The sequence below is a fragment of the Miscanthus floridulus genome, chromosome 14, assembly GCF_019320115.1.
Source record: "Miscanthus floridulus cultivar M001 chromosome 14, ASM1932011v1, whole genome shotgun sequence".
NCBI lineage: Eukaryota > Viridiplantae > Streptophyta > Magnoliopsida > Poales > Poaceae > Miscanthus > Miscanthus floridulus.
In genome coordinates, this window is record NC_089593.1 from 39,143,422 (window position 1) to 39,155,318 (window position 11,897).

The window sequence follows — 11,897 nt, forward strand, 5'->3', positions numbered from 1 at the left end:
GGCCACATACCAGTGGTGCATGACCTAGATCTTTGGTGAGCACATCGGGTGAACCATCGAGGCCTACGTGGATGATATCGTGGTCAAGTCCAGAAAGGCCAGTGATCTCGTCGGCGACTTGGAAATAGCCTTTAGATGCCTCAGAGAGAAGGGCATCAAGCTCAACCCCGAGAAGTGTGTCTTCGGGGTCCCCCGAGGCATGCTCTTGGGATTCATAGTCTTAGAGCATGGCATCGAGGCCAACCCAGAGAAGGTCTCAGCCATGCAGAGGGTTATGGGATGCCTTGCGGCCCTGAGCCGCTTCATCTCGCACCTTGGCGAAAAAGGCTTGCCTCTGTACCGCCTCTTGAGAAAATCTGAACGCTTTTCTTGGACCCCCGAGGCCGAAGAAGCCCTCACCAAACTCAAGGCATTGCTCTCCAATCCTCCTGTCCTAGTGCTGCCGACCAAGGGCAAGGCCCTCTTACTCTACGTTGCCGCAAGACCCAAGTGGTCAGCGCGACCGTAGTAGTCGAGAGATAGGAAGAGGGGCATGCTCTACCCGTCCAACGACCTGTTTACTTCATCAGCGAGGTGCTCTCTAAGACTAAGACATGCTACCCCCACATCCAGAAGCTGGTCTACGCCATAGTCTTGGCTCGACGCAAGCTACGTCACTACTTTGAGTCCCACCCGATGACTGTGGTGTCGTCTTTCCGTCTGGGAGAGATAATCCAGAACCGGGAGGCCTCGGGTAGAATAGCCAAGTGGGCTGTCGAACTCATGGGGGAAGCCCTATCTTTTGCGCCTCAAAAAGCAATTAAATCCCAGGTCTTGGCCGATTTTGTGGCTGAGTGGACTGACACCCAACTGCCACATGCTCAAATCCAGGCGGAATGTTGGACCATGTACTTTGACGGGTCCCTGATGAATACCGGGGCAGGCGCGGGTCTGCTCTTCATCTCACCCCTCGTAGTGCACATGCGCTACATGATCTGGCTCCACTTCGCCGCCTCCAACAACGCAGCCGAATACGAAGCCCTCGTCAATGGCTTGTAGATTGCCATCGAACTTGGAGTATGGCGTCTCGATGTATAGGGCGATTCGCAGCTCGTCGTCAATCAAGTGATGAAGGAGTCAAACTACCATGACCCCAAAATGGAGGCATACTACAAGTTGGTACGTCGCCTAGAAGACAAGTTCGACGGTCTCAAACTCAACCACATTGCGCGAAAATTCAATGAGGCCCCGGTCCCACCAAACATCTTCACCAAAGACCTCCATAAGCCTTCCATTGACTACGCCTCGGTAGTGGAAGAGGTCCCACCGGTTGAGCCCACCATAGAGCCCGAGGCCCCCTCAGTCACCAGGACCCTTACTACCGAGCCCGAGGTCATGGAAATCAACATGGAATCTCCCGAGGCCAACTAGGGCACGGACTGGCGAGTCCTGTTCCTTGATTGTCTCGTTTGAGGAGAGCTTCCTGCAGACAGGACCGAAGCCCGACGACTTGCGCGATGAGCCAAAACTTACGTCCTCAGCAACGGCGAGTTGTACAGGCGAAGCCCATCTGGCATCCTCCAACAGTGCATCACCTTCGAGGCAGGCCAGGCCCTACTTTGGGACTTGCACGTGGGAGCCTGTGGGTACCATGCAGTGCCTCAGACGCTCGTCGGAAACGCCTTCCGCCAAGGGTTCTACTGGCCAACGGCGGTTGTTGACGCCACCAAGCTCGTACGCTCCTGCGAGGGATGCCAGTACTTTGCGCGGCAGACGCACCTCCTAGCCCAAGCCCTCCAAACCATCCCCATTACATGGCCATTTGCCATGTGGGGGCTGGACATGGTTGGGCCTCTGTAGAAGGCCCCCGGGGGCTATACCCATTTGCTGGTAGCGATCGACAAGTTCTCCAAGTGGATCGAGGCTCATCCGATCATTCGAATCAAATCCGAGCAAGCGGTGCTATTCTTCACTGATATCATCCACAGGTTTGAGGTTTCAAACACCATCATCACTGACAATGGGACACAATTCACCGCCCACAAGTTCCTGATGTTCTGTGATGATCACCACATCCATGTGGCCTAGTCGGCCATAGGACACCCTAGGACAAATGACCAAGTATAACGTGCCAACGGCATGATCCTACAGGGCCTCAAGCCAAGAATATACAACCGGTTGAAGAAATTTGGCAAGAAATGGCTTGCCAAACTCCCGTCGGTCATCTGGAGCCTGAGGAACACTTTGAGCCGAGCCATGGGGTTCACACCATTCTTCCTGGTCTATGGAGCCAAGGCCATCCTCCCCACTGACTTGGAGTACGGTTCCCCAATGCTATAGGCCTACAACGAGCAAAGCAACCGCACTGCCCGTGAAGACACCCTCGACCAACAAGAGGAAGCCTGAGACGTTGCGCTGCTACATTCAGCCAAGTACCAGCAAGCCCTATGATGCTATCAAGCCCGGCACATTTGAAGCCGAGACCTGAAGGTGGGCGACCTGGTGCTGAGACTGAGGCAGAGCAACAAGGGCTGCCACAAGCTGACCCCGCCATAGGAAGGGTCGTACATCGTCGCCCAAGTGCTAAAGCCCGGGACCTATAAGCTAGCCAACGAGAAGGGTGAAATCCTCACCAACGCTTGGAACATAGAACAGCTATGTCATTTCTACCCTTAAATTTCCAAGCATTGTATATATTGTTTCTCGAAATACATTAAAGAAGCGTTCTTTAGTTGTTCTAATTTTTCGAGAAACCCCCCAAGCCCATCGATGGGGGATCAGCATTTCGATAATGCTACAAGGGAGACTCGGCTCTGCCTCTACAGAGGTGCCCACCATGGGGCTTGAACAAGACTCGGCTCTTCCTCTGCAGAACCGATCCTCCCTCGGGAGCTAAAAGGGGGGGACCCCCTAAGTCCCAGGCACCATTTTTTAGTCGTTTTTCGAAAAAAATTCTACGCCAAACTCTCTCGCGTACTCTGACAAATCGATTGTAAAAAACCTAAGGACTGAAAGTCTGTCTCAGGGCCAAAAGGCCTGCCGAGCCACAAGACGGCCTACACCTCTAGGCTATGGCAACTCCCTCACCACCTTTTGCCCGAGGGGCAGCTTAGGCTCCGAGGAAGTTTTTTGCAAGTGATATGTTCAGAGATGAGACAGAGGACAGAGGCTTGGAAATACAATAAAAATGATTAAAAAACGTAGACACATAAGTACTTTAAAAAAGGCCTCGACGGCCACAAGCGTTATGATACGGTAACATAAGTCCTAATCTGTTTACATGACCCCTTTGGCCTAGGTCAAAACTCAGGGTCGCCAGCATCGGTGGATGGCGTGGGGGGAACCACCTCCTCTTCGAACAAACTAGCCAATGCCGTGCCAGGGGCCTCAGCCGCCTCCTCCAGCTTCATGACCTCCTCCTCGGCCTCCTCATCATCCTCAGCCATGACATAACCGTCGCTGACGGCCTCAAGGTCGATGCCGGCGTAGTGCGAGGAGATGACGTCTAGGGCACGCTTGACGCCCATATGCAGTGCCCCCTGGAGCTGCTAGTGGACTCGGCTACTCAATGTGATCAGGCGGCTCCTGAGGGAGCTACCTAACTCGACCCCCCGACCTCCAGGGCCTCGCAGGCGGTACGGGCGGTGCTCTACAGCACATTGTGCTCCCGGATCTTGGCCTTGAGCACCGCCTGCACTTCGATGAAGGCCTTGGCTGCCCAAGAGACCTCCTTCTCCAGCCCTATGCCCATATAGGAGGGATGGGGTTAAGAACGCAAGAAAAACAAATAAAACAAGGGGCGCGGTTTAATAGGACTCACCCTCGGACTTTTTCTTCTAGGCTAAGGCCTCGACCCGGGAGGCCTTGGCCACCTTGAGGGCCTCTGCTAGGGCACCTTTCATCAGCAAGTGCATGCCCTGCTCCACACCCAGCTGCCCACCGATGGCCTTGGTAGAGGCCGTCGCTTTTTTAGCCCAGGACCTGAAGGTGTCCCGCTCGCCGGCCACCCGGGTCAACTCCTCCTCTAGCTCCTTGATTCGCGCCACCAAAGGGATGGCTTGCTCCCGGGCTGTGGTCGCCTCAGCCTTCATATTAGCACAACGAAGGCAGAGGTCCTCCACCTCCACGCTCCATGCCAATAGAAGCTCATTAGCATTGGTGAGCATGTCCTTCTACTACCAGAGCTGGTCCTAGACGTCCCTCTCCCACCGTAGGAACATCGACTTCCCAAGGGACCGGGCCTCGAGCTCCTAGGTAGGCAAAACAAGGGTCAAGTACTGCGAGAAAACTCGGAAAAAGATGACACAGCATCGGGAAAGAAGGCGCACACTTGGGCAACCCTAGGTAGATCGTCAGCCACGATGGACAGCGCTGTCCACAGCGACTGCTCCGCCAGCTAGCGAAATTGCTCGAAGGAGCCCCAGCGCCCCCCCTCGGCCGCGTCCTCAAGGGCGAACAGAGGCTCCCCCTCAGGATCGCCCCGGCTCCGCCACAAGACACGCGGGTGATCCCACCCGCGAGATTCAGGTTGTACTGGCACGAGGGCCGAACTCCCCTCGGCAGGAGTCGGGACTGGCTGCTCCGCGGTGCTGGCCGCCTCAACGTCCACCACCTCCTTTCCCTAGGAAGTATCGTCGGAGGAGATTGTTTAAACCTCCACTTCCCGAGCGCTCTCCTACGACGGCGACAGGTCTTGGACCGGGGGCGGTACTAAAGCTTCCCCCGCCTCGGTCTCCGCCACCTCGGCCTCGGTGGTCCCAGGAGCTCCAGCATCCGCCGCCTCGGCCTCGATAGCCCTAAAAGCCCTGGTCTCTGCCACCTTGGTCTCGGAGGTCCTAGGGGCCTCGACCTCACCCTCGGTGGCCTCAGCGACTGAAGTCGCCTTGGCTTCATCTGACTCATGAGCCTTGGCCTCGTGGGGCATAGGCGCCTCCTCCTCCGCTTGCTTCGTGGCCGCCTCGGTAACCTCTCCTTAGGCGACCGGCTCCTTCGGGTTGGCCCTCGCCGACGTCGCGCCATGCTATATGGCGGCTTGCGCCTCCACCACCCATTGGGCGGTCGAGCTGGTGCTCACCTTGAGCGCCTTACGTGGCGCCAGGGCGGGCGCTTCTACCTGACGTTTCTGGCTGAAGGCAAAGCCCTCACAAGGTCAGCATATGCCCAAGGAACGAATGGGAGATGCTACAAACTCCATTGACAAAACACTTACCTCAAACAGGGACACAACCGCTTCCGCACTACGTCCCTTGTCCTCTGCAACGGCGGTGGTGGCGGCTGTGGCACGACCCCCGTGTCGGCTGGTGTTGGCCGGCCTTCACCGGACTCCAGTGCCCCCTCGACCCTCTGCGGAGGTGGTTGCATTGCCCCCACCGCCGCCTGCTCCACCTCCGTCATCGAGCCCACTGGGCTGACGGCATGCTTCCCTAACGCCCGTGCCTCGGGCGTGTCAGCCTTGGCCCTAGGGTGGGCGATCACTGGCCCTGAGGCATCCTCTCCTCCTCTTAGAGACGCTAGGCCACTCGCCAATGCCCTGGGCGCTGTCTCCCTGACGTCAGGGAGATGATCTAGGGGACCCCACCCCGCCTCACTCTCATCGTCATCGCTCAAGGAATCCGACAACAACGGTGAGGGAGACGGCTCCACCGAGAGACCATCGTGCCTCTACTACCGGCGACATTTCTCTAGCTCACCGCACTTGAGGCTCTTCCTCTTGCGCCTTGCCTCCTCGGCGTCCTTCCGCTCCTTGTACGCCTCGGCGTGCGCTCTGTTCACCGCCCACCGCTCTGTGTCCTCGGGAACGGGCAGCAGGGAGGATCGCACATCCCTCATCCCCTGTAGGAACAACAAACGCGAATAGGGGAACATATCAAAAATGTAAGGAGCAAGGAGGCCTCGGGGGCCGCAGCGGCGCGTGACTCACTAGAGAGAGGTACCCCCATGATGGGCGCATCGAGAATAGGGTCAGACCACTGCTCCTCAGCCGCCCCTCCACCGTCTCTCTCACTCGACATAGAATCTCCTCGTCGGAGAGGGTGACGACGGACAACCGGACGCCATCGATTGGCTCATCCGGTGTCATCTCGAACAGGCGCTGCCGCTGAGCCATCAGCGGCAGCACCCTCCAACGGTGGAAGGCCACCATGACCACAGTCACCATAAGGCCGCGGCTGCATAGCCTCTCCAGCGCCTCTAGAAGTGGCCGCAGCTTGGGCTGATCAGCCATCGGGACGCCGTACCTCCACCTCTCTGGCTGGCTCTCCACAATCCGCCTGGTATAGGGGGAAGCCCGCCATCGTCATTGCGGAGGTAGAACCAGCTATTGTACCAGCGACGGTTGGATGACACGAGCTGGGTTGGGATGTAGAGGGGCTACCGGTCTTGGCGTACTTGGAGAGTGCAGTCGCCGGCCCTCATCGCCTTCCGCGTGCCCGTCGTGCCTGTTAGCTTGGTGGTGAGCCCCGCCCAAAAGAGGTGGAGCCACAACTTCCAGTGGGGGGCAATGCCTAGGTACCCCTCGTAGACGGAGACGAAGATGGCCGCCTGCGCGATAGAGTTGGGGTTGAAGTTGTGGAGCTCCATGCCATAGTAGTGCAGGAGCGTCCGCATGAACCGGTCCGCCGGCAGGCCAAGACCGTGTTCTTGGAAGGCCACGAAGCTCATGACTGGGGTCGGTGACTGGGCGGAGGACACCGTCGTCGATGAGCGACTGCAGCGTCTCCACAGACACATCAGACGGACCCCAAGGATCCACCTAGAGGACAACGGCGGTAACGCGTGCTCTCGCTTACTCTCTCTCTCTCTCCTCCCCCTTCTCCCTTCTTCTCCCCGGTGCTCTCTTCCTCTGTTCTTAGCAACTGCTCGAGGGCAGAAAGGGCGAACATAGGCAGGCAAGGTAAGGAGGGGCGGGGCGAGGCTTGTCACATATTTATGAGGGAGGGAAGGGGGGTGAAACGGATGGGCGATGAAACCGGGGAAGTTTCCCTCAGATCTAGCGCAGTTAATCCAGATCCAACCAAACCACCCACGCGTCCACCTTTTCCTTATTAATCACACGCACATAGTAGCGTCCCATCCATAGACATCGCGTCACATCTAACCACAGCAATGGCTGGCGCCATTCCGCCTCCCCGAGGAACCACCTCAAAAGGCGCAAACCGCCGTCGTCAGCCGATGGAAAGGGAATATCCCCCACCCGATTCCTTTCAGACTAAGGAACTGGGCACTGAGCCCGTTACGTTCTAGGGGTTCAAAGGCAGGGCCCCTAAGGGTCTCGACAGCCACCCCAAGACAAACAGAGTCAAGGATGACTATGGGCGAGCCCGTACATGGCCGAGGCCCGAGCAAGCAATTGCTTGGGATGCCCAAAGTCGTGCCCGAGACCGGTATGGAGGTCTTTGAATGGGATCCCACCGCAAGGAGGCACCGAGCCCCCAGGGCCAATTGAACAGCCCTAGGACCCACTAGAGAAGCCCTCAGGTACCTTTGGAGTGCGTCTCTGGACCACTAGCCGACCCCTATCGAATGAGGCACAGGCCTCCACTCGGACTTACCTGATAACAGCTCACCAGAGGTGTCACTGCTCGCGCCCACCGAGGGTAGCCTGGCATTCTCCACCCCTCCTTCCAAATGAAAAGGATGCGCGAGGGCCGCACAAAAAAGATAGGGAAACTCCTGATCGCCCTCTTACTCTGGGCAGAGGCTCGGGGGCTATTTCTGCAACCAACCCGATTCCTTTCAGACTAAGATACTAGGCAATGAGCCCGTTATGGTCCAGGGGTTCAAAGGCTGGGCCCCTGAGGGTCTCGATAGCCGCCCTAGGACAAACAGAGTCAGGGATGACTATGGGCGAGCCCGTACATGGCTGAGGCCCAAGCAAGCGACTGCTTGGGATGCCCTAAGTCGTGTCCGAGACTGGCAGTGAAGTCTCTGAATGGGATCCCACCATAGGGAGGCACCGAGCCCCCGGGGCCAATCGAATGGCCCTGGGACCCACTAGAGAAGCCCTGTGGTACTTTTGGAGTGTGTCTATGGACAACCAGCCAACCCCTATCGAATGGGGCATGGGCCTCCACTTGGACTTACCCGATAACAGCTCACCGGAGGTGTCACTACTCGCGCCCACTGAGGGTAGCCTGGCATACTCCACCCCTCCTTCTGAACGAAAAGGATGCACAAGGGCCGCACAAAAAAGATAGAGAAACTCCTGATCGCCCTCTTGCTCCGAGCAGAGGCTCGGGGGCTCTTCCTACAACCAACCCGATTCCTTTCAGACCAAGGAACTGGGCACCGAGCCTGTTACAGTCTAGGGGTTCGAAGGCTGGTCCCCCGAGGGTCTCGACAGCCGCCCTAGGACAAATAGAGTCAGGGATGACTATGGACAAGCCCGTACATGGTCGAGGCCCAAGCAAGCAATTGCTTGGGATGCCCTAAGTCGTGTCTGAGACCAGCAGGGAGGTCTCTGAATGGGATCCCACCGCAGGGAGGCACCAAGCCCTCGAGGCTAATCGAACGGCCCTGAGACCCACTAGAGAAGCCCTCTAGTATGTTTGGAGTGCGTCTCTGGACCACTAGCCAACCCTATTGAATGGGGAATGGGCCTCCACTCGGACTTACCCGATAACAGCTCACCGAAGGTGTCACTGCTCGCGCCCACCAAGGGTAGCCTAGCATTCTCCACCCCTCCTTCCGAACAAAAAGGATGCGCGAGGGCTGCACAAAAAAAGACAGGGAAACTCCTGATCGCCCTCTTGCTCCGGGCAGAGGCTCGGGGGCTCTTCCTATAACCAACCCGATTCCTTTCAGACTAAGGAACTGGGCACCGAGCCCGTTACGGTCCATGGGTTTGAAGGCTAGGCCCCCGAGGGTCTCGACAGCTGCCCTAGGACAAACAGAGTCAGGGATGACTATGGGCGAGCCCATACATGGTCGAGGCCCAAGCAAGCGACTGCTTGGGATGCCCTAAGTCGTGTCCGAGATCGGCAGGGAAGTCTCTGAATGGGATCCCACCGTAGGGAGGCACCGAGCCCCCGAGGCCAATCGAACGGCCCTGGGACCCACTAGAGAAGCCCTCTGGTACTTTTGGAGTGCGTCTCTTGACCACCAGCTGACCCCTATCAAATGGGGCATGGGCCTCCACCTAGACTTACCCGATAACAGCTCACCGGAGGTGTCACTACTCGCGTCCATTGAGGGTAGCCTAGCATACTCCACCCCTCCTTCCGAACAAAAAGGATGTGCGAGGGCCACACAAAAAAGACAGGGAAACTCCTGATCGCCCTCTTGCTCCGAGTAGAGGCTCGGGGGCTCTTCCTGCAACCAACCTGATTCCTTTCAGACTAAGGAACTAGGCACCGAGCCTGTTATGGTCTACGGGTTCGAAGGTTGGGCCCCCGAGGGTCTCGACAGCCGCCCTAGGACAAACAGAGTCAGGGATGACTATGGGCGAGCCCGTACATGGCCGAGGCCCAAGCAAGCAATTGCTTGGGATGCCCTAAGTCGTGTCCGAGACCGGCAGGGAGGTCTTTGAATGAGATCCCACCGCAGGGAGGCACCGAGCCCCCGGGGCCAATCGAACGGCCCAGGGACCCACTAGAGAAGCCCTCTGGTACTTTTGGAGTGCGTCTATGGACCACCAGCTGACCCCTATCGAATGGGGCATGGGCCTCCACTTAGACTTACCCGATAACAGCTCACCGGAGGTGTCACTGCTCGCACCCACCGAGGGTAGCCTGGCATACTCCACCCCTCCTTTCGAATGAAAAGGATGTGCAAGGGCCGCACAAAAAAGACAAGGAAACTCCTGATCGCCCTCTTGCTCCGGGCAGAGGCTCGGGGGCTCTTCCTGCAACCAACCTAATTCCTTTCAGACTAAGAAACTAGGCACCGAGCCCGTTACGGTCTAGGGGTTCGAAGGCTGGGCCCCCGAGGGTCTCGACAGCCGCCCTAGGACAAACAAATTCAGGGATGACTATGGGCAAGCCCGTACATGGCCGAGGCCCAAGCAAGCAATTTGCTTAGGATGCCCTAAGTCGTGTCTGAGACCGGCAGGGAGGTCTCTAAATGGGATCCCACCGCAGGGAGGCACCATGCCCCCAGGGCCAATCGAACAGCCCTAGGACCCACTAGAGAAGCCCTCTGGTAGGTTTGGAGTGCGTCTCTGGACTGCTAGTCGACCCCTATTGAATGGGGCATGGGCCTCCACTCGGACTTACCCAATAACAGCTCACCGAAGGTGTCACTGCTCGTGCCCACCAAGGGTAGCCTGGCATTCTCCACCCCTCCTTCCGAATGAAAAGGATGCGCGAGGGCCGCACAAAAAAGACAGGGAAACTCCTGATCGCCCTCTTGCTCCGGGCAGAGGCTCAGGGGCTCTTCCTGTAACCAACCCGATTCCTTTTAGACTAAGGAACTGGGCACTGAGCCCGTTACGGTCCAGGGGTTTGAAGGCTAGGCCCCCGAGGGTCTCGACAGCCACCCTAGGACAAACAGAGTCAGGGATGACTATGGGTGAGCCCATACATGGTCGAGGCCCAAGCAAGCGACTGCTTGGGATGCCCTAAGTCGTGTCCGAGACCGACAGGGAAGTCTCTGAATGGGATCCCACCGTAGGGAGGCACCGAGCCCCCGGGGCCAATCGAACGGCCCTGGGACCCACTAGAGAAGCCCTTTGGTACTTTTGGAGTGCGTCTCTTGACCACCAGCCGACCCCTATCGAATGGGGCATGGCCACCACCTGGACTTACCCGATAATAGCTCACCGGAGGTGTCACTGCTCGCGCCCATCGAGGGTAGCCTGGCATACTCCACCCCTCCTTCTGAACAAAAAGGATGCGCGAGGGCCGCACAAAAAAGATAGGGAAACTCCTGATCGCCCTCTTGCTCCGAGCAGAGGCTCGGGGGCTCTTCCTGCAACCAACCTGATTCCTTTCAGACTAAGGAACTAGGCATCGAGCCTGTTATGGTCTAGGGGTTCGAAGGTTGGGCCCCCGAGGGTCTCGACAGTCGCCCCAGGACAAACAGAGTCAGGGATGACTATGGGCGAGCCCGTACATGGCCGAGGCCCAAGCAAGCAATTGCTTGGGATGCCCTAAGTCGTGTCCGAGACCGGCAGGGAGGTCTCTGAATGAGATCCCACCGCAGGGAGGCACCAAGCCCCCGGGGCCAATCGAACGGAATGGCCCTGGGACCCACTAGAGAAGCCCTCTGGTACTTTTGGAGTGCGTTTATGGACCACCAGCTGACCCCTATCGAATGGGGCATGGGCCTCCACTTAGACTTACCCGATAACAGCTCACCGGAGGTGTCACTGCTCGTGCCCACCGAGGGTAGCCTGGCATACTCCACCCCTCCTTTCGAACAAAAAGGATGCGCGAGGGCCGCACAAAAAAGATAGGGAAACTCCTGATCGCCCTCTTGCTCCGAGCAGAGGCTCGGGGGCTCTTCCTGCAACCAACCCAATTCCTTTCAGACTAAGGAACTGGGCACCGAGCCTGTTACGGTCCAAGGGTTCGAAGGCTGGGCCCTCGAGGGTCTCGACAGCCGCCCTAGGACAAATAGAGTCAGGGATGACTATGGGTAAGCCTGTACATGGCCGAGGCCCAAGCAAGCAATTGCTTGGGATGCCCTAAGTCGTGTCCGAGACCGGCAAGGAGGTCTCTAAATGGGATCCCACTGTAGGGAGGCACCAAGCCCCCGGGGCCAATCGAACGGCCCTGGGAGCCACTAGAGAAGCCCTCTAGTATATTTGGAGTGCGTCTCTGGACCGCTAGCCGACCCCTATTGAATGGGGCACGGGCCTCCACTCGGACTTACCCGATAATAGCTCACCGAAGGTGTCACTGCTCGCGCCCACCGAGGGTAGCCTGGCATTCTCCACCCCTCCTTCCGAATGAAAAGGATGCGCGAGGGCCGCACAAAAA